Here is a 22708-nt window from a genome sequence, read left to right as displayed (position 1 = left end):
TGAGGTCTTCAATATTCACTTTATTGGCCCCAGTAACCATCCAACCAGCCCAAATTCTCAACCTCTAGTTCTGACAGCCTTTTTCTCAGCCCATTTCTGGAATAAATTAATATAGTCAAGCTTAGACTTCATCATTTTATGGATGCACACTATCTCCAAGACCTGAAACTCAAAATTCAATTTTGTGACCACAACTTCCCTATTCTTTGATTTTTCCATTCTAAGTCTAGAGCTACTTTCAATGGCAATACCTTTTTATTCTCTTTTTCTGGCTATTCCTACTCTTAATTTCCATTGTTTCTATTTTAGTGGTATCCCTTTTCTCCCACAGTAATAACTGAAATCTCTATAGCACTTTCAATCTTGGATTGAAACTATGTTCATTATCTCACAATTCTATGAAGTAAACATTATTGGTAATTCTGTGTATTCTTTTTTTTTTTTTCTTTTGAGAGATAATGAAACTGAGGCTTACAAAAAGGTCGTGCAGTCATAAAGTTTGGAATGCCAGAAGGATTTGAATCCCTGCCTATGTCTTGAATCCAAATTCAGCACTTTATCATATCTGTAAAGCTTACCACTTCATATTTTCCTCCTAGATACTTGTGTTATCTGTGAATGTCATGTCTATGAGGGCAGAAACTGGTATTTTAAACTTTGTTTAAATTTCCCTAGCAACTAAGAATGTTCTATACACAGTTATTGTTTAATAAATTTAAATTTAATTGAGTATTTAATCATCATATCTTTTGTTATTGAATTGGAGCTAATACTGGCACCATTAGGACAGATAAGATTCCCTTTCTAATGTTCTTGATCTCCTATTCTGTTTCTGCTTCATACAATTTTCCATTTTTATTGGTATACTAGTAAGTGAGAGATCCCAATCTGTCCTTGTGAAGACACATGAAATTTATGCCATCCTCATTTGACATATTTCCAAGCTTGGCTATTCTATAAACTTTGTTATTTAGAAATGGTGATGAGTCAATATCTTCAATTTTTCAAGCCTAGGAGTGGGAAGGCTAAGTCTTCTAAGGCATCAACACAATGATTCATCATTAAGACAGAAAAAAAGAGAAAAATCCATTCAACCATTTGGATTTTTTATATAATGTCAAATACAGAGATAGTTGAAAATATTTTATGTTTTAGCATTTTTTATAGCCACAAAATCACAAACCCATAGAATCTCAGAGATTATATAGTACAATTCCACATCTCTGACAAATAGGCATACAAAATCTGCATGAATATTTCCAACAAGGGATGGACTCACTGCTCTCTGAGAAAATCTTGTCCTTTTTTGGTGATAAATAACTGACTGCTAGGTAGGTTTCTTCCCCCTTTGGGTTGAGCCAGAATCAATAATCTCCTATGTAAATTCATCCATATGTTGTTTTATAAATAATAATGAATATTTTATTTTTCTATTTATACATAAAAACTAATTTTAACATTCATTTATAATTTTTGAATTCCAAATTTTCTCTGTCTCCTCTCAACTTGTTCCCTTCAAGATGGAAAACAATTTGGCATAGATTATATATGTGCAATGATATGAAACCTATTTCCATATTACTCATGTATGAAAGAAGAAACAGACCAAAAAAAAAGAAAAAAGAAAAAGTTAAAGCAGTTTCAAATTGCTCTCTAGAATGGTTTGGATCAGTTCACAACTGCATCCACAGTGCATTAGTATCCCAAGATCCCCTCCAAAATTTATCATTTTCCTTTTCTGTCATCATAACCAATCTGATAGGTGTGAGGTGGTATCTCAGAGTTTTTAAATTTGCATTTCTCTAATAAATAACAACTTGGAGCATTTTTTTCCCCTATGTCTATAGATAGCTTTGATTTCAGCTGAAAACTGTCATATCCTTTGACCATTTATCAACTGGGGAATGACTTGTATTCTTATAAATTTGACTCAGTTTTATATATATTTGAAAAATGAGGGCTTTATCAGAGACATTTGCTATAAAAATTGTCTCCCAGCTTTCTGCTTTCCTTCTAATTTTTGGTTGTATTGGTTTTGTTTATACAAAATCTTTTAAATTTGCTACAATCAAAATTTCCCATTTTATATTTTGTAATGATCTTTATCTTGTTTAGTCATGAATTCTTCCTTTCTTCATAGATCTGATAGGTTAAACTATTCCTTGCTCTCTTGATTTGCTTTTGGTATCATCCTTTATGTCTAAATTGTGTGCCCTTTTTTGATATAAGGTACAAGATGTTGGTCTATACCTACTTTTAGCTATACTGTTTTCTATTTTTCTTAGCACTTTTTGATCAACAGTCAGTTTTTATGCAATCCATATGTTTTAATGCTTCCTTACAGGATCACATAGAACAAATCAGATTTGTGGATAGTATGAAGGGACTTTATATCAGGAAGACCTGAGTTCAAATCCTAAATCAAACTTACTAACTAGTTGCATGTTCAGGGAAAGAAACATGGTTTATGCCCAAGGAATTGAATAATAATTTTGTGATACTGCCACTCTGAATCTCCACCTTTTTTTCCCTTCCTGAGATTTATACATATAGAGGTCCTGCTTTGAACTTCTGTTTAAGAAAGTGCCCACAATTCTAGTGTTCACTTCTAACTCCAGTCTCTTTGTTCACTTCTAACTCCAGTCTCTTCCTGACTTCTTGGATATTTAAGCCTTCATTCCACTCCCACCCACTCCCCACTACCAAACACTTTTTAGTTCTCTTTATGTGTTGCTTTTCCCCATTAGAATGGAAGTTCCTTAGGGATAAGGATTATTTTTCTTATGGTTTGAATTTGTATTCTCATAGCTTAGCACTGTCTCTTACTACTAGTAACTGTTTAATAAATACTTTAATTTAATCTCAAATTCAACCAGAAATTGATCCCCTCTGTTGAGGATTACAGACTGTCCACTGTCCCTTTGGCAGCATATTCTTGTACACTTGAGAGTAAACAAGTTCTCATGGGTATACTAATCATGAATAAGGCAAATATGAATGCATACCTTAGTGGAAAACATTTTTTTGGTGCCTAATGGCTATACCTTATAAAGTCACAAGTTATTTTATCTCTATTTCATCCTGTGTTACTCTCACTTCTCATCCACTTGGAGAAGGGGACAAGTCTAAATAGCTTGCATTAATATTCATCCAAAATCTTCTCTTCTATTTCCTAAGGGATAGATCCCAGTGCTTGTTTTTATGGAAACACATGCTATTTGGGCTAGCTTCATCTTGTTTTTCCTGTCTTGGTTATTTTTTTTAATCAATCTTCTCATATAATGGTTTATAGTCCTTGTGCCAATCTGATTTCTCTCCTTTGGACACACTGTGGCTTCTCAGTCCTTTTTTTTAGTATTTAAAACAAAGCTATTTTATTGAAATCCAAAGGGACTTCTTCTCTTCAGAATTTTTCTTCCAAGTGCAGACTTGCCCTAGTCTTGTTCAAATTTTCTGTTTGCTATGCACAGCTGGTCATATACACTGCATTTTCTTGTACATCACCAAGGAGCTGGCTCACTAAAGCTGACTCACCCCTCCTCCCTGCCTAGATACTCAAAGGCACTGGGCAAAGGGATGCATGTAAGGGGAGGACTGAGACCTGAGAAGAGTTAAATAACAGCTGTGTTTTGCTAGGAGAATAGTTGAGGATACAAATGAACCTCAGACAAAGTGAGAAGCAAAGCTTGCTTTTAAAATCTTTTCACTTTGTTTTTTTCCCTTTATTTTTACTTCTTCAGGAACCAATTTGTCTCCATGTGGAATTCTGATGGTTAAATATTTCCAATAACATTTTTCCAGGTGGCTTTTCCTATGAAGTACAATATTTTCTGAAATCACCTTTTCTCCCTTCCTCTAATAAATTTCACCAGGTTTGGTGGAGAGTTTTTTGGATGTTATTTTTGTTTTTATTTTTAGTTCCCTATAATTTATGTGGCCAAAATTCAATGTAGATAGGGCCAAGTATAAAGCATAGTCCCTTGCATATGGCATATGTTTCACAAATGTTTGTTTAATTGATTAATTGATAGGCTTATAGTTTTAGAACAAGAAAGACTAAGTTCTCATAATACCACTGGGAGTTACTAGTTGTTTGGTCACAGACAAGTTACTCAATCTCTTTATTTTCTTATCAGAAAAAAAAACTAGGATAATGATACCTGTAGAGGCTATCTCACTGGGATTTTGTGAGGCTACAATATGATAATATATCCTAAGTGTTTTGCAAACTTTAAAATGTGATATAAATATCAGCTGTTATAATGGGAATTGATCAGGGAACATGATCAATTTCACGAGTTCCTTCTCAGCCCCCTTCAACTTGATTAGATTACAAGATAATATCCTTTGTCAGAAGATGTATTCCTATGGAGGAATGCATACTTGCATCTTACTGAGGGGACAATGTGAATTCCTCAGATAAGTCCTCAGTGACTTGGGGTGCCCTAAATTATAATGCTTTAATCTAATCTAAAATTTAACCAGAAACTGAACCTTTCTGTTGCTCACTGTCCCAATGGCAACATATTCTTATACACTTGAGAATAAACAAGTGCTCAAAGGAGCTGCTGGAACGTCTCCAAAGACTGGGCTTACCCTATAATGAAATGGTGACCAATAATCAAGGAGAAATGGTTGGAGAAATTGCCTCCTCTGTGGTCTATAGGACTGAATTTTTAAATAGGGTAATACATTTTTCTCCTCTTTATCCATGCTTTCTCTTCTCTGAATTTCCAGCATGGAGAGTAGACACAGGAAACAATGAGAAGAAGGAGCACATGACAAATAGTAATATGACACTCAATATGTATCAAATTTCTTTTTTTTCTGTTTCTCTCTCCCATGGTTTTTCCCTTTTACTCTGATTATTCTCTGCCAACATGATTCATAAAGCAATGTGTGTTAAAAATGAATGATTGAATGAATAGATAAATAAATAAGTTGATAAATAAAGAAGAATAATATGATAGTTTTCCTTTTCAGAGAAGGATGCTATTGAGGAAACGTTTTTTTTCTGAAAGTTTAGTATTTGGTTTATGAACTCAAAATCTTTTGAACTCAGGAACTTTCCAATTTGGGAAATTTAGAACTCAGCATTATCCATAAGGTAAATCCCAAATGCTGGAAATGGTCTTTTTTTTTTTTTTTTTTTAAGTATTTTTAATCTCTGACTTGTTCTCACAGAAGGAAACATATAGGCAAAATAAGGTTGCCAAACTGGAGGAGGTTGGGTAGCTTTGTTTTGTCTGCATGTTTCCTTCATGTTATAGAGCACCAAGAGATTTGGAATTTGTCAGAAATCCTTAATCTTGCTTTGAATTGCTTAATCAGTGCAGGTGAAAGATGAATGGAAATTATTTGTTCAGAAGTCCAATAAAGTTTCTTTATTCTCCATGGGGAAGTTTAATGAATATAATGGGATATTTGAGTGGTTTATGTTTTGGAATTTGTGCAGGGGTACCTGTGAATTATGTTAATTTTATGCTTTTTTCCAGTGGTCAAAATAAAGACTTTCTAATCTAATACCCATATTATACAATAAGTGCCTGATTGAAATTGGGAAAGCTCTTATCCACCTTTTAAGAAACTAAGATTAACTCAGGAGATTTATCCTAACTTTCTTGAGTTGAAGCATGAGTCAAGAGAAAAACTGATGCCTTGGTAGTTCAGAGACTCCAGATTAGATGAAGGTCTATGTGAGTACAGTATCTTTGAGGGATTGTGGGCCATGAAGACATTATTATTTTTGTTATTGGTTTTACATTGTTATATTCAGAAGGGATCTTGGGAATCTTTTAATATAAATAAATCCCTTTCTTTAGAGATGGAGAATTTGAAATACATGGTGGCTCCAAGGCCTAATAATATCTTTAGTCAGATTGCTTTCCCAACACTTGACTGATTAATATCTATTCTTTCTCATTCCTGAAATTTCCCAAGAATGTTTGTTTGGTTTCTGACCCAAATGATAAATTGAACTAAATTATCTCTAAGTGTTTTCTCTCCTAACATATACTGCATCTCAGATGAAAGTAGGAATGTTTCATCTTGAGTCTTCCAAAGTCACAGTCAATTATTGCACAGTTATGAAGTATTTGGTTTTGTAATGGTTCCTGAAAAAATATTCCCCTTTCTCAAACAGAATACTTATTTCACTGTGTACTAGTTCATATAAAACTTCAGTGATTTCTCTGAATTCTTCATAAAAATGTGTTTATATGATATATTATTTCATAACATTTATCAGAATGTTTTCAGCCATTCATAAATGAATTGTAGTTTTCAGTTCTTTCTTATGAGAAGAAGATGCTGCTATAACTATGTTTGTATGCAAGGGGCTTTTTCCTCTATCTTTGACTTCCTTGGGCAAAATGGCAAGTATTTGGAGGTCAAAGGTTATATTCAGCTTAATTTTTTTTGTTTTTTGTTTTTATCATAATTCCAATTTGGATCAGTTCACAATTCTGTTACCATATTATTAGTATGGCTATCTCCCCATACTTTTTCTACCATATACCATTTCAATCTTTTAAAATCTTCACCAAATAAGTTGTTTAGCTTGCATTTTTTTTCCTTATTAGTAATGTTTTGGACTATACTTTCATACGGTATTGATAGTATGCATTTCTTCTTTTGAAAATTTCTTATTTACAAAATATACATTTGTACATTTGGCCAGTTGTATAATGGAGAATAGTTTTTGTATTTATATATGAATATGTTATATATTTTAGATTACCCCATAAATATTTGTTGTAAATATTTTCCAATTAAGTGTTCTAATTCCAATTATATTTGGTTCATGCAAAAAAATTAATTGTATCTAAGATAAATTGTCCATTTTTTAAAAAACAGTATTGATTTTTACTAGTGCTTATCAAATACATAAAACATAAAGAAACAAACCCCAAATCTTCAAAACACACAATGTTCATCCAACAAAACAAATCCTCATACTTTTTAAAAATGCATTTCTCATTTAAGATTTAAGTCCATTGTCTCTCTGGCACTTAGAACTAGCAAGATTCATCTCTAGACTTCTAGACTCTAGATAGTTTATCATTGAATTAATCAGATTTCTAGAGCTATTCTTTTTTTTGTTTGTTTTGGGAGCTTTTTGTTTGTTTTGTTTTAAGAGGTTTAGTTTTTGGCTTATGGTTTTGCCTTTTTGCTCAGGTCTTCAGAAATTACTTTTTGTGGTTTGTTGATATTTCTTCAAACTTCTCCTGTCTGTATAATTTATGAAATTATTGTTATACTAGTCACTGGAGTAGAGTGCTTTAGAAAGGCCCTTTGAAGAGTACTAATGAATTGAACCAGCTACACCCAGCGAAAGAACTCTGGGAGTTGACTATGAACCAACGCATGGAATTCCCAATTCCTATATTTTTGTCTGACTACATTTTTGACTTCCTTCACAGGTTAATTGTACATTATTTCAAAGTCTGATTCTTTTTGTACAGCAAAATAGTTTGGACATGTATACATTTATTGTATTTAACTTATACTTTCACATATTTAACATGTATTGGTTAACCTGCCATCTAGGGGAAGGGGTGGGGGAAGGAGGGGAAAAGTTGAAACAAAAGGTTTTGCAATTGTCAGTGCTGAAAAAGTACCTATGCATAAATTTTTTGTAAAAATAAAAATAAATTAAAAAAAAAAAAAAGAAAGGCCCTTTGAGGTCTTAGTCCTAAACTTAGAGTAGCACACCCAGCACTCCTGGCTAGTAACTTTTTGGCCTTGGCCCCACTGATTTACCTAGGCTATGATATCAACGGAGAGTTTATTCTAAAAATAGGTGTTACGCCTATTCTTAGTCTTTGTCTAGTCTCATAGTTTTGGATAGAGTAACCAAGCTTGGTAGTTTCTTATCTGTATCCTCTTGCTGTCATACTGAGTGAGAACTCTGAGTACTCTCCTCTCACAAAATTTAAATTGGATCATTTGGCCTACATTCTGTCCATAGCCACAGTCCTGTATTGGGATTCTGTTATCAGTTTCAAATATTCCTCCTTTGTTGAGACCCTGGATATTTTAGAATCAGCCGGAGTCAGGATAAGCAAAAGTCTTTATTCTTGGTCTTTTGGGGTCGCTCTGAGGGGATTAGATCTAGAAATCTCTAGACCTCCTTCCTCTCTCTCTACTGCCAAAGAAGTAATCCTTTTCTTCCTATTCCACCCGTTTATCTCTCCTCCCTTCTCTCACACCTACAGATGGAGCCAGCATTGAGTTGAGTAGGGTCATCCTCCAAACATGTTAATAGAGAATTGACCAATTGGTAATTATCCCTAAATGCTGGATTACCTTGCATCTAGGCCAAGTACATCTGCTCAGTTCTAGCCTTTTATATCTCCCACTTTCCTTTGTTTTAGAACACAGGTGGTTGCGCCATCCCTGACTTCTCAGGGAGGTGAGAACCCCAAAAAGGAGGTGACCACACACCCCCTGACCTCTCAGGAAGAGAGATGAAAAGCACCAAAGGAAAGTGGGGATTGCTAGCCGGTTTCTGGAATGAAGGGTCTTATTAGAAACAGTTATGCACAAACCTATCAGCATGGGAGGTATTACACAAGCACATAGCAATAACACAGAGGCTATTAGTGATGACTCTCCCCACAGTCAGTGCAGGCTCGATGAAGTGTAACAAACATGAATTGTACATGCAAGTAGTGATATAACAAACAATATAAATCAATTGTAAAAGATTTCCAGAAGTCCTAGAAGGAAGGTGTGTAAACATCAGTCACACATACGCCTTTTTCAGCAGTCAAGAGATAGTCCCAAACCAATCTTTGTCCATTGCTTCACGTGTCAGGGAATCCAATGATCCCCACAAGTTTTTGAAGTCCTGCAACAATCTTTTTATATGTTAGGGAATCCAATGATTCCTACAGGTTTTGAAGTCCTATAACAGCTTATGTCTCAGAGAATCCAATGATTACTGAGGGCTTTCAAGTCCTACACTCCCTGAACCAGGACCACTCAAAAGGATCTTATTATCTATACCCCAATCCCTTTATCAAGTTTAGATGGAGCTGGGAAGTAAAGGATAGGGGTCCTTAAGCACTGGCTTGGATTCAGAACTTATATCATAGTATTTGTTTGTGTGGCTAATTTTTGGGTTCTTGAAAAGGGGGTGTTATCTCACTGATATTTCTCTTCAGGCTTGTGATTCCTCTGATTCATGTTGGGGCTGGTATTCATCATTCCTAAGATAGTTCTCATAAAACCTATGCTCAGTTACACACTTCCACAATGCCATATTTGTCAAAAATCCCTTCAATAACTTTTGGAACAGATTAAGAGATTTCAATTCTTCATTAGGAATTGTTTGACTTGATGTTGTTGGATTAGTAAAGAGATTAAAACCAGAGGACATTGCTTTCTGACTAACCTTTAGATGTATTGACTATGACTCAGCCTGCTGGGTGGGAGAGAACAAGCTAGCACAAACATATTCACTGACATCAGTCTATTTATACTGGGAATGGTAAGGGAATTCAAGAGTTCTCACACTGGGATATGGTTAAAGCAACCCCATTTCTGACATTCTCTGTGTTGTGTATCCTGTATCCACAGAGACGTGGAAGAACAAAGCTAGGTGGAAAGGTATGGTAGATGCAGTGCTGCTCTTTGTAGTCTGGAAATCTTGCTTCAAATGCTACCTCACATACAAACTGTAGGACACTACAAAAGTCAGTTAACCTCTCTGTGCCTCAATTTCCTTATTTATAAAAAGAGATTGGACTTGACAATGCCTAATTTACCTTTCTGCTTGAAAGTTATGACCCCATGAAAGGCATTGTTATTTCATACTTTTTAAATTCCCAGGAGGCAGAAGGACAGCTTGGTGGGATAAGGGATAAATGCTAGACTTTGAGTGAAAAGATCCCAAGTTCAAATCCAGTCTCAGGAGCTATGTGACCCTTCATCCTGTTTGCCTTGGTTCCTCATCTTTAAAATAAGCTGGAGAAGGAAATGGCAAACCATTCCAGGGTCTTTGCCAAGAAAACCCCAAATGGGGTCACAGAAAGTTGGACAGAGGCAGACTTGGGTTGCTAATAGAATGTTAAACTTGGAGTTAAGAAAACCTAGGCTTAAATCCAGTATCAGATACTTATTATAAGACCTTCAGTAAATCTCTATTTGTCTCTCTTTCCTCATTTGTAAAATTGGGATAATAATAGCACCTAAACCTCAGGGTTATTATGAAGACCAAATGAATATACACATATAAAAACACATATAGATGTATATACATTAGAAAGATAAGCATAATATATTTCACTTTGAAAAACTAAGAGTATTATGGGAATGATGGCTACTGTTGGACTCATCTACTTCTTCCAGCCTGTTCATCTCCACCCTGAAATTCCACAGGCAGAAAATCCTTTCCATGGTTGCTATGAACTTATACTATAGTTAATCAGACATCATTGAAACCTGAAATGTGGAATGACATCGATATTGTCATGTTTTTGTTTCAGTTCATTGTACAGGTATTAGACATCCAAGGGAGAGAGGGGGAATAGCAAGAAATTAATAACAATGACTAACAATCATATAGTTCTGTAAGCTTTCAAAAATTTTTTTTTTTTTTTTTTTTTTTTTTTTTTGCAAATTTCTCATTTTATCCTCTCAACACCTCTGGAAGGTAAGTGGTTTTTCTATCCTCATTCTACAGATTAAGAAAACTGAGACAAACAGAAGGGCTTTTTTTAAAAGTAATTTGCCCAGGATTTCAATTCAAGTCTTCCTGATGTCAGAGCCAGTATGCTATTCTCTGCACCACCTGGGCTCTTCATTGCCTGACAATAAAGTTTGTAAAGCATTAGAAGGAATTCCTCAGTGTAGAATGTTCAAAATTCAGATCAGAACAGTTCACCTACCTCTACGAGCATGAAGTGATGGACCTACTCTATTCCATTATTTCTGGCATAATGGGTTTAGTTTCAGGTACCACAGCTTAGGAAGATTATTAACAAGCTGATGAACATCTGAAAGAGGGCAACAAGATTGGTGAAGAATCTCAAGTTCATATCCTATGAGGATCAGTCAAAGGAACTGGTATATTTAGTGTGGAAAAGAGGAAATATATGGTACACATATTTGGCCACCTTTAAGTATCTGAGTATATCACATATTGTGTAATATGAAAGAAAGATATATGCTGAAAGATATAATATGCTGTTTATGATTTATTTGGCTCCAGAGGGCAAAACTAGATTCAGGTAGAGTTCCAGAAGCAAGGCTTGTTGCAAGGATAATTCTTCTTACCATTAGAGCTACCCTAAAGTAAGAGGGATTATTCCCAAGATTTCTTCTCCTTGGAGGTCTTTAAGCAGAGGCTAGAGAACCACTTTTAAGAGCATAGCTCTACAGGGTCTAAATACATTTTACAGATGAGAATATTTAAATCAGAGGTTAAATGACTTGTCTAAGGTGACAAAGATGGCAAAAATCAGAAATGAAGTTTGTAATCAGGTCCTGTGATCAGGTATATTGTAAAAGCAATTCTTTGACAGATACTAGTTGGAATATGCAGTCATTTGCAATTCTCATATTCTATGATTCTATTAACACAGTAGTAGGAAGAGACTTCTCATTCCTCTGTGTTCAGGAAAGGAAAATCAAACATGCAATTTGGTGAGAGCCATGGAAAACTACCCATTAACTAACTTGTGCAGGGGAGGATGGAATGAGATGCAATGGAAGGGAATGGAGTGATAGGATTTTAGAGTTGAGATGCTCCTTCATCTTGTTAATGAATAAATCTAATTCCAGTGAAGAGAAATGTCTTATCTAAATGCTCACTGCCATGAATATTGGCCAGTCTTCATGCTGGTTTCTGATTCTTCCAAAAAAACCTCAAATGTAGCATACTTTCAAATATATCTTCTCTTTACATTTTCTAGCCCATCAAATTATCTCTTGTTCTCTTTTCAAAAAAGAATGGGATAAGCTTATTTGGTTGACACTAAGATAGAGTTCAACTTTAATTATTTTCTTTTGATTATTTTCTCCAGGTGCTGTTGGACTCTGGATCTGAAGAGGAAAATGAGGAGGTAGAAGCCAGGAAAAATTGCTTCCTGTATTTTTCTGCCTCAGTGGTTCCAGTGAATCTCCACCCAGAAATATTCCTAAAATGATTCAATTCAATTAAAATCAACAAGTATTAATTTAATATCCACTAGGTACAAAGTACTATACTAAAAAATTCAAAACCAGATTCTGACCTCATGGAAGTTTTATGTTTTACTGGTAGCATATAATATATTTACAAATAATATTACAGTTAACTTGAGAAGGGAGAAAGTGCTGAGTGAATCAGGATCAGCTTCCTGTAAGACACAACAAGTAATAGGAACCTTAAAGGAAACTTAGACGTAGAGGTGTTAGAGGGGGCCATTGGAGGGATGAAAAGATAGTCTATGCACGGTCAGGGAGGTAGAAGATAGACTACCAAGTTCAAGGAGCAACAGGAGACTAGTATGACTACAGTATAGAATGATAGGAAGTGATAGAGAGTAAATATTAAAAGATAGATAGGAGTCAGATATATTGACTGTGCAAGTAGGGTTTTATCATAAAGAAAATAAAGAACTCCTGAAGGTTCTTGAGCAAGTGACTAAAAGAATTTAACCCATTCTTTAAAAAATTTATATGGTCAGTCTCATGTAATAGCTGGATAAGAAAGAAGACCCTGGAAATTAAGAGAATCCTATTGCATAATTCTATTGCTAGACAAAAAGTGAAATAGAAAGAAAAATAACTTGGAATCAGGAAGCCTATAATATAATTATGATATCCATGCTGGATAGTTGTGTGAAAATAGCCAAAAGAAAAAAGAAATCACTTAATATTTCTGGGCCTCAGTTTCCACATATTAAAAATGGGGATGAGAAATCCATGTACTACTCTATTCACAAAATTCTTATGAAAAAAATACTTCTCCAACTCTAAAGCTCTATGAAAATACAATTTATTGTGTCTATATAGCAAGTAATGGACAAAAATGTGTTTAGAAAAAAAAAAGTCCATTGCATTATCCTAGTTAAAAAGTGATAGGAGCTAGGTCTAGGAAGGCATATCATTGAAATCTGAGATTATCATTACTTTATATTAGAATTTTCCTTACTTCTGTTTTCCTCCTAAAATGAAAATACTCTAAAAGAGGTAACATATAAATCTCTCATATTTTGGGATGAATTAGCCAATCAGAAGCTTATATGAGGGCTCTGGCAGCATTTATAGCTAGGTGAATTTAGACAAGACAAACCTGGTGATCAAAGAATTCTAAAGGTAGGCAGAAAGGTTTAAAGAAAACGAACCTGGAATCACCAAAGCCAAACTTCATCAACTCCAAGATTTTCTTCTCCCTTTCAGACCTCTCCTTGCTGTCTAACATGCCTCTGTGGCATCCCTAGACAGTCCCACAGGGCACATATCTCCTCCTGCCTCCATTACCTCTTAAGGAATTAGGAAGTGCAGCAGGAATAAAAAGGGGGGGGGGGCGGAGAAGGACTACTGACGGTGCTGGGTTGCAACCTGCAGCGATTTCGGCTCCAATCTGAATTTAATTGAGGCTATTTATCTCATTTCACAGTGACTTTAGTCTCTCGTGGATGTTTCTCCCCTTCACACAGACAACACACAATTCAGTATAATTGCTAGCTCTTATTCAGGCCCAGAATAGGAGGAGGTGTCGGCAGGTGAAGATGAAGGTGCATTGTGTGGGAGAAACCAGCACAATGCCTGCCTGCAGTCTCTCCAGCTCTAACCAGAGCTGCTCAAAACCATGGTTTCAATGACAAATATAACATTCCCTCCCCCACAGACAATCCTTTAGTTTATTTTTTCCTTCTGTCTCTGCCTTGCCACGTACAAAACGTACACATTTCCTCCCTGGTTATCTGTGCAAATCTCATTCACTTTTTTAACTTTGCTTTTCCCCCTCCTGTGTGCCTCAGAGGTATTTGAGAAGTGAGGGAGAAGTGGACAGAAATAGGTCCTCTTACCTATAGAACCAGGTGTTTAGATCTACTTGCACTCCCTGCCCCAGCCCCACAGGCCCCCCAAGCTTAAGGGCCTAGCCTTGATACCTTCCCAACTTTGCCCATTCCACAATCATCCCCCATTGAGCCAGAGACCAAGAGACGCTTCTATGTGTGCTAGCCCCCGCCCTAGCACTGCAGTGCTGAGCCAGAAAAAGAGCAGCTGACGCAGTATTTCCTTTTCTTATTACATAGGGCAGCTAATTGATTAATCAGTGTTCTCCGTTCCAAGCTATGAATATTAGTTTGAAATTATCCTTGTTGAATAATCTGGGCTGGAGTGTGCATGGCTGTGCATGTGAGAGGTAAAAAGAGGGTTTCCAGAGAGATCAAGCAGATGAAAGATGCTGCTTTTTTTTTTTTTTTTCCACTCTTTCCTAAAGAAAGATCTGTGGTGTTTCTTTTTTCTTTTCTTTTCTTTTTTTTTTTTTTCTTCCTCAACAACAGGGTGCATGGTTTCAACTGAGTGCTCACCTCTCGGTTATTTCCACTGTCCTGAATAAGCCTGTGGGCTTTGGAAGAATTAGCACAGCTTGTTATAAACTATTACACATTTAGCAAGTATCAGCTTTGACTTTCTCCTTAATAATAATGTCTCCTCACATTTGCAGTCATGTTTTACAAAATGTCTTATGTAAATTATCTTTCCAGATTTTCACAATAATCCCATGAGGAAATCAAGGTATCTATATAGGATGTAAATTCATATCATACCTCAGATCAGACCCTGTCACTCTTTGTTCAAAAAATTTTGGTGGCTCACTATTCTCTCTATGAGAAATTCAAATATGTAATATTTGAGCTCTTTCACATCCCTGCTGCAGTCTACTTTTCCACCCTACTTATGTGATCTTGGCTAAATTATTTTAACATTTCTAAGTTTCTGTTTGATGATGTCTGGTCTGTCATCCCCATTTTATATATAAGCAAGCTGGAGCTCTGAGGGTAAGTGTTTTGATCAAGGTCACATAACTAGCAATAGTCAGAGCTGGGACAAGAAGCCAGGTCTTTTGTTACCTAATTCAATTTTCATACTAGTTTGCCAGAATAATTCCAGAGGAAGAGGACAAAAAGAATAAGAAGGGAATTGGCTATTTTAATGATTTCATTAAACATTTATTAAATACCTACTATGTGCCATGCACTGTGCCCTCAAAATAATTTAAATAGGAAACATTTGAGCCTTCAGATACTATATACTACTTTCTACCTTGGGAGAGGCAAGGATTAAAAATATAATTGGTTTTTAGTGTCATCCTTATTCTAATGGAGAGGGGGGAAATTGTTTCCTAACTTAGTTGTGTTTATATAGCAATAAAACAATTGGCTAAGTTAATCAATTGGGAATAATTTAATTCTATTTAAATATAGGTGAATCTGGGTTCAAGTCCCATCTTATATAAATATATATATATTAGACATGTTTTTGTGTGTGTGTGTGTATATGTGTGTATATATATACACACACATACATACATACACACACATATATGTATACACACATACACACCCACACATACTATCTCTGGGCAAGTCACTCAGTCTCTTGGTTTTCTCAGTTTCAACCACTAAAATGGAGATTGTTAAATTAGGATCTATGAACTATTTTTTGCATTTTGATAACTGTATTTTGATGTCATTGACTTCTTTTACAATGTTATGTGTTTCACTTTATGTTTCAAGAGCATTATTCAGAGAAGGGGTTCAGAGGCTTCACTAAACTGCTGAATAGGTTCATAGCATCAGTCTAAAGGTTGAGAATCTTTGACCTGAGATTTGTAATTGCAAAGCACTTGTACATCTGTTGAGACCAATTCATAAACTGATAGAGACAATTTCCTTTCTGGGGGTTCCACATCAGCGAAATCAGGGAACTTAGATTAAAAAAAAAAGGAGGGTGAGATAAAAGGAGATCAAAACTCAAACTAGAGAATCAGAAAACATCACAAAAGATGCTCTAAGAAAACTGCTGACCATCTCTAGTCAGTGCTTCCAGGATCAGGTTCTGTCTTGAGTTTATTCTTATTTGCTAGTGTGGAGGAAGAAGACAGTCAGAGCATGGATTGAGTGAATTGCTGAGTCTTCAGGAACTTGCGCTTCTCCTGCTGACCTGAGAAAATTACAACACTCCCAGTCCCTGTGATTCTCAATAATTCCAGCCTAAAGGAGGAAGGAGCTTCATTCCATGCCCTCTTACTCAACCAAAAGGAATTATTAAGAGCATTTTTCTCAGAAGAGGATAGAATCTTGAGTTGCAAGACTACATGAGCTTTTGAGTTGGCATCAGTCATACTATATAGTATAAAAGACCTTCAGGTCATAGTAGAACTAGAAAAGAAAAAAAAATCCACAAGATCATTAAGTATCTGCATATCTGAAACAAGTTACATAATTGCTCTGGCCTCAGTTCATCAATGGAATGATTTGGACTAAATGACCTCGTCCCTTCTAACTCTAAATTCTCTTGCTCTATGAGATGGAAGAAGAAATGGAAGATCAAGCAAAACCTTCATTCATCTTCTCTTCACCCCAGTTAAATACTCTCCCCTCCCACTAACCCTGGTTAGGTCTCTCTGGGTCTATCTAAGGAACCCACATCACATTAGAAAAAGATACAGAGGGAGGGAAAAACCTAGAGTTTGGGGAGAGAAATCCTGATATCATGAAGACTGATCTCATTGAGTTCCTCCCTTCAGGAGGAAGTCAGTATAGGGAAATGGAGAAAACTTCTCTCATTTCTGATCCAGTCTCTGCCAAAAAGTCCTTTGTAACTTTCAGTGACTCATAAATTATCTATAAAATGAAGATTTGATTTCTAAGGTCCCTTCAAATTTTCTGACTTAATGGAGAGGGGGAAATTTTTTGACTTAAGTTCTTTAACAAAGAGAGTGTTATGAGGTATGGAAGAATGGTAAGTTAATAAGTATTAATCAATTATCCTATACCAGACACTGTGCTAAGCCCCTGGGATATTAAAAAAAATTAGGCAAAAATAATCCCTCTAGTCAAGGAGCTTACATTCTAATAGGGGAGGGGAAAAAAGAAAAAAAGGAACATAAAAAAGAAAGATATTGGCTTTTCAGCATTTTCTCAAAAAAGAACAAGAATTTGTGCACTGAGAAGAGAATGAGGGAGATACCCTTTACATATTATTCAATTCAATTCAGCAAACATGATAGTGTACTCTGCCTTTTATTATAGCTATTTAGGTATCTCTCATCTCTTCTACTAGATCAAAGCTTTTTGGAAGCAGGGATCTTGTTTTTTGTACACTTGCAATCCACCCCAGGGTACCTGGTCTACATAAAGCAGATGTTCAGTTCAAGTAATAGAAGTAATAGAAGAACCATCACCAGCAGGTAGCTGATTTCAGTTTCATCTTAGGAATAGCCTCTAAACAAGATGAACCTCCAGCACAGAGCTGTAACAATCCATCCATTCACTATTCACTAGAAAGATACCTTTAAAAGGAAAAATTGATATTGCTTAAAGGTGGGTATAAATATGACCTTTGTTGCTATTTTCTCAATTTGCATTTAAATAGACACACATATATGTTATATATACATATATATGCATTATTCAGTTAGATAAACAAAGTTACCATTCTATCATGGTTCAAACAAATAACTTTTCCATATGCATAAAGTATACAGAATATATGACCCAGTCAGTTATACCTTTCCTTTAAAAAAATCAACTCATTGTTTCAACATGCAATTTGGGGGGAAATAAAATATTATATGTGTGTGTGTGTGTGTGTGTGTGTGTGTAATATACATATTTGAAATAAACTATTTATTAATTGGAAAGAATGACTTACTAGATAAAGAGCTGACCTCAAGGCCAAGAAGACCTGCGTCCAATTACCTCCTATCTCTTACCCATAATGATTTTGTGACCCAGACAAGGTATTTGACATCTCTGTCCTCTCGGCATCCCTCTACCTGTATAAATTTCAGAAGGGTTCCTAGACTTGCTTTGATATAGAGATATTCCTCATACAATGAATGTCAGTGAAAACACAGATCTAGGTTTTATCATATTAAAATAATAAAGCAAAACAAAGCAATTATTATGCTAAAATGCACTGATGCACTTACCCAATATGAAAAATATAAATAAAGAAGTTCAATGAGGAACAGTCTCAAATATTATCAGTTACTACTTAATCTAATGCTGGTTCTATTTCAAAATAGAGTTGTTTGTGGAGAATGACTGGCCTAAAACCTTTCAGGCCTGTGCTAAACTCTGGTGGGTGTTGCAGGATATCAAGGCAGCTGGGTGCCAAAATCAGCTTTCTCCCACCTTTGTTCAGATTCACAGTATCTATTTTCTCAGGATAATGAGCCTCTTTGTCCTTCTAATTTTCTTGTTCTATTTTTCTCTTGTAAAGGCAAAAAGTTGGAATTTTCCATGCACTTTATGGGTCTTAGCAAAACCCTAGGATGATGCTTTTTCAGTCAGAACAATGTTTTCCTTCTCTGAATTCTTCTTCTCCAGTTCCTTACTTTTTGAATCATACTCACTAACCATCTATTGCCTGAAAACTTCTAACAAGAATTCCATGAAGACCCAAAACTATAAGCTGCTTCTTAAAGAGGCAATACCTACTCAACCCCAAAAGAAACCCATACTTTTAAAACACACGATCAAACTGAATGCATTAAAATAATATAATGGAAATAATATATTGCTGTCAGAAGAGCTGAGTTAAAATACCAACTTTACTAATTATTACTTATTGCTAAAATCACACAGAAAAACACTATCATTCTGATCTTCTAAATCCTAAGCGTATCACCTTTGATACGAAAAAGAGTTGGATTCAAATTGTATCTCTGACATTACCTGTGTGACTCAGGAGCAGGTAGCAATCTCTCTGAGGCTCAGTTTCATAATCTATAAAATGAAGGATTTGGTGCCTTCCAACTCTAAATCTATGATTTTGTTCCTGAAACAGAAGTCTAAAGCAATTTTCTTTAAATGATATTCCTCCATGGTACAAGAATGATGGAATCTCCTATCAATGCCTTGACACATTGCCTCCCATAAAGTGTTCTTTTGGGCCTATAAGAGAAGTATACATATTCCAAAGAGAACTTAGCCCTTGCCTCTTACTAAGAACTTACATTCTCAAAAGACAGCTTACTAATATCAATGAACATCCAAAGAATCAAATATTCTAAGAAAAGTGATGAATAATTTCACATATTTTTCTTTTCCTTCTTTATTGTTCTTTACACTTAGGCAGTTCTCTTTTGCTATAGATGGGAAGATAACTCAAATGGATTCATGTTTCCCAATATGTCCAGGCAAGAATAAGAAAAAAAAAGGACAAACAAAATTCGATATTTCCTAACAAGGTAGGTCCTGTACTAGACTGGTAACAACAGAAATAAAAAGTAGAGGACGGCTATTAACAATTTGATGAAGCTAGTACCATTTATCAAACGTGGGTTTTGCTTGTATGTGAGAAATAAGGGAGAAGAGAAATAGGAAAGGTTTCAACTCCTGGTAATTAGGTGAATTGCTCTGACCCTGAAAGAAATGTTCAATCATGTGGGAATTTAAGGGAAAGAAAAAAAAAAACTTCACTTTTGGATTTGCTGAGTTTTAAATTATTCTGAGACCCATGTGGTGATTAGGAAGAGACTGGGGTCAAAAACATAGATTTGGAAGTGAACTGCATAGAAGTGATTAAAATCTCCAGTGCCCAAGTCCATGTTTTTTGAGTTTTAATTTTGTCATGAAAAAGGAGAAAAACTGTCCTATAACAAGATAAAGTCAAAATGGGTTTGTACTTTAGATATAAAGGGTGATACAATAGCAAATTAGGATAACAAGGGATAGTCTATGTCTCAGATTTGTGAAGAATGGAGAAAATAACAGCAAAGAAGAACTAGAGAACATCATAAAATGCAAAATGGATAATTTTGATTATATTTAATTAAAAATGCTTTACACAAACAAAACCAATGCAGCCAAAATTAGAAAGGAAGGAGCAAGCTGGATAAAAAAAAATTATGGCCAGTGTTTCTAATATTTCTAAAATGTATAAATTAATTGACTCAAATTTATAAGAATACAAACCATTCCCCAATCAATAAATTGCCAAAAGATATGAACATATATTTTTTGGATGAAGAAATTAAAGCCATTTCTTGTCACATGAAAAAATGCTATAAATCACTATCGATTAGAGAAATGCAAATTAAGACAACTCTGATGTACAACTGAGAGCCATATTGGCTTTCAGATTGACTAATGTGACATGAAAAGATAATGACAAATGTTGGGGAAGATGTGGAAAAACTAAGATGTTAATTCATTTTTGGAGTTGTGAACTGATTCAATAATTCTAGAGAGCATTTGGAATTTTGCCCAATGATCTATATAAGTGTCCACATGCTTTAATCCAGCAGTATTTCTACTGGATCTATATCCCAAAAAAATCATAAAAGCGGAAAAAGGATCCACATGTGCAAAAATGTTTGTATTAATCCTTTTTGTAGTGGCAAGGAACTAGACATTGAGTGGATGCCCATCAGTTGGGAAATGGCTGAATAACTTATGGTATATATGTATAATGGAATATGAGTGTTCCATAGAAATAATGAGGAGGCTGATTTCAGAAAAGTCTGGAAAGACTTACATGAACTGTTGCTAAGTGAAGTGAGGAAAACCAAGAGGGCATTTTACACAGCAACAACAACATTATGTGACAATCAACTATGATGGACAATAAGGTGATTCAAGACAATTCCAATAGACTTGTCATCCAGAGAGAGAATTATGAAGGCTGAATATGCAACAAAGCATAGTTTTCACTTTTTTTATTGTTAAAGTTTTTCTTTGCTTATTTTTTTCTTCCTCACATTTTTTTACACTTTTGATCTGATTTTTCTTGCACAGCATAATTAATATGAAAATATTTAAAATAATTACACATGTTTAACTTATATTGGATTGCTTGCTATCTTGAGGAGCAGGGAGGGAAGATGACAGAGAGGTAACCAGGGATAAAGGGAGAAAAATCAGGAGCATAAAGTTTGAAAACCATTTTGATATGTATTTGGAAAAGAATAGTTTTCTTCTCAAGAGAACAGAAAAATTTTTCTCATCTGTCCATACAGGCAATGAGAATAGGTAGCAGTCATTACCATGCTATCTAAGAAGATATGATTGGCATTGCAGAAGCCATCTTTGTAGGAATTCCAGATTTTCTTGTACTAGTTGTTCCCATTCATTCCACAACTCTTTTAAAGGAGGCAGATAAGTGCAAAAAAGGGTTTTGTACTAGCATGAGAAGACATGGGTTCAAATTTGCTACTAAAACATGTTGCCACACATTCCAGGGCCTAATTTTCTTATCTGTAAATGAGGAGTTTGTATTAATCCATCTCTTTAGAGGTCCATTTCAGGCAGGATTGGGTTTAAGTCAACTCAAATTGTCTAATGAATACAGATTGTTAAATTCTGTATATGAACATTTATATCTCGAAAAATTGGTGAACTGCAAATAATGACTTAAAATAGTGAAGAAAAATTTAATAATGCAGATTAAACTTCAATGCGTACCCTGCATATATATATATATATATATATATATATATGTATGTGTATATATATATTTTTTTTTTCAGAGATCTATTTGTTAACTTCTTATGACTACATCCTTCCTTCCAGCTCCAAATCCCTGATTCTATAACCAAATGAATTTTGGGAAAGCCCTCCAGGAAGAAATGATGTTAATATTAAATAATATTTTAAAATCTCAATTTGGTTCTGAGCACATATAAATGGAGGTATGGTAGAGGAATTGTATTTTCCTCTCTACTCTAGTGACTATTACAGCATTTGTTGCCCTTTCAGTGTAAATGGACACTTGTGTCTAGTTTTGCTTTTTCAGTACCTGGTTCTTGTACAAAGTCATCCAAAACAAAGAGCTCTCCCTATCTCAGACCTTGAGTCCAGTGACAAGCTAGCAGATTCACAAGAGATTCACAAGAGATTTGGGACAAACTGTCCCAAAAACTAGTGGCAGACCTTGTGAATTGAAAATAATTATATGCTTTCTCTACTATATGTAAGTATCTCATATTGAGAAGTCTGCTTATCTCATAGGGTTTTCTCTTTTTTATAAGTCAACCACTTCTCCATGGCATGAGTCATATCAATGATCAAAATAAAAATTTGGGTTTTGTTTGTTATCTTTGTTTCTTGTGTGTGTGTTTTAACTGATTTGTCTCTTAAATTGTAAGCATTGGGTTTTACTCACCCCATATCCCTACCTTCCCACCCCCTCCCCACACACCACACAAAGGAAAATATAGCTATAACATTTCAGGGTTGATGATACCAAATACCTCTCTTTTCCTTTTTCAGGAAATATAATATCTGAAGAAAGGCTACTGTGAAATAGTGATTCTAGAACCCTGTAACTGAGTCAGGAAGGCCTGACTTAAAGTCCCACCTGGAGATAGCTAGGTAGTACAGTAGATATAGTACTTGGCCTGGAATCAGAAAGCTATATTTTTCTGATGCTACATTCTATTTGGGTGATGTTGAGCAAATGATTTAACTCTGTTTGCCTCAGTTTCCTCAACTGAAAAGGAAAAGGAAAGAGCAAATAACATCAATGTCTTTGC

The sequence above is a fragment of the Sminthopsis crassicaudata genome, chromosome 3, assembly GCF_048593235.1.
Source record: "Sminthopsis crassicaudata isolate SCR6 chromosome 3, ASM4859323v1, whole genome shotgun sequence".
NCBI classification, from domain to species: domain Eukaryota; kingdom Metazoa; phylum Chordata; class Mammalia; order Dasyuromorphia; family Dasyuridae; genus Sminthopsis; species Sminthopsis crassicaudata.
This window is presented reverse-complemented; position numbering follows the sequence as displayed.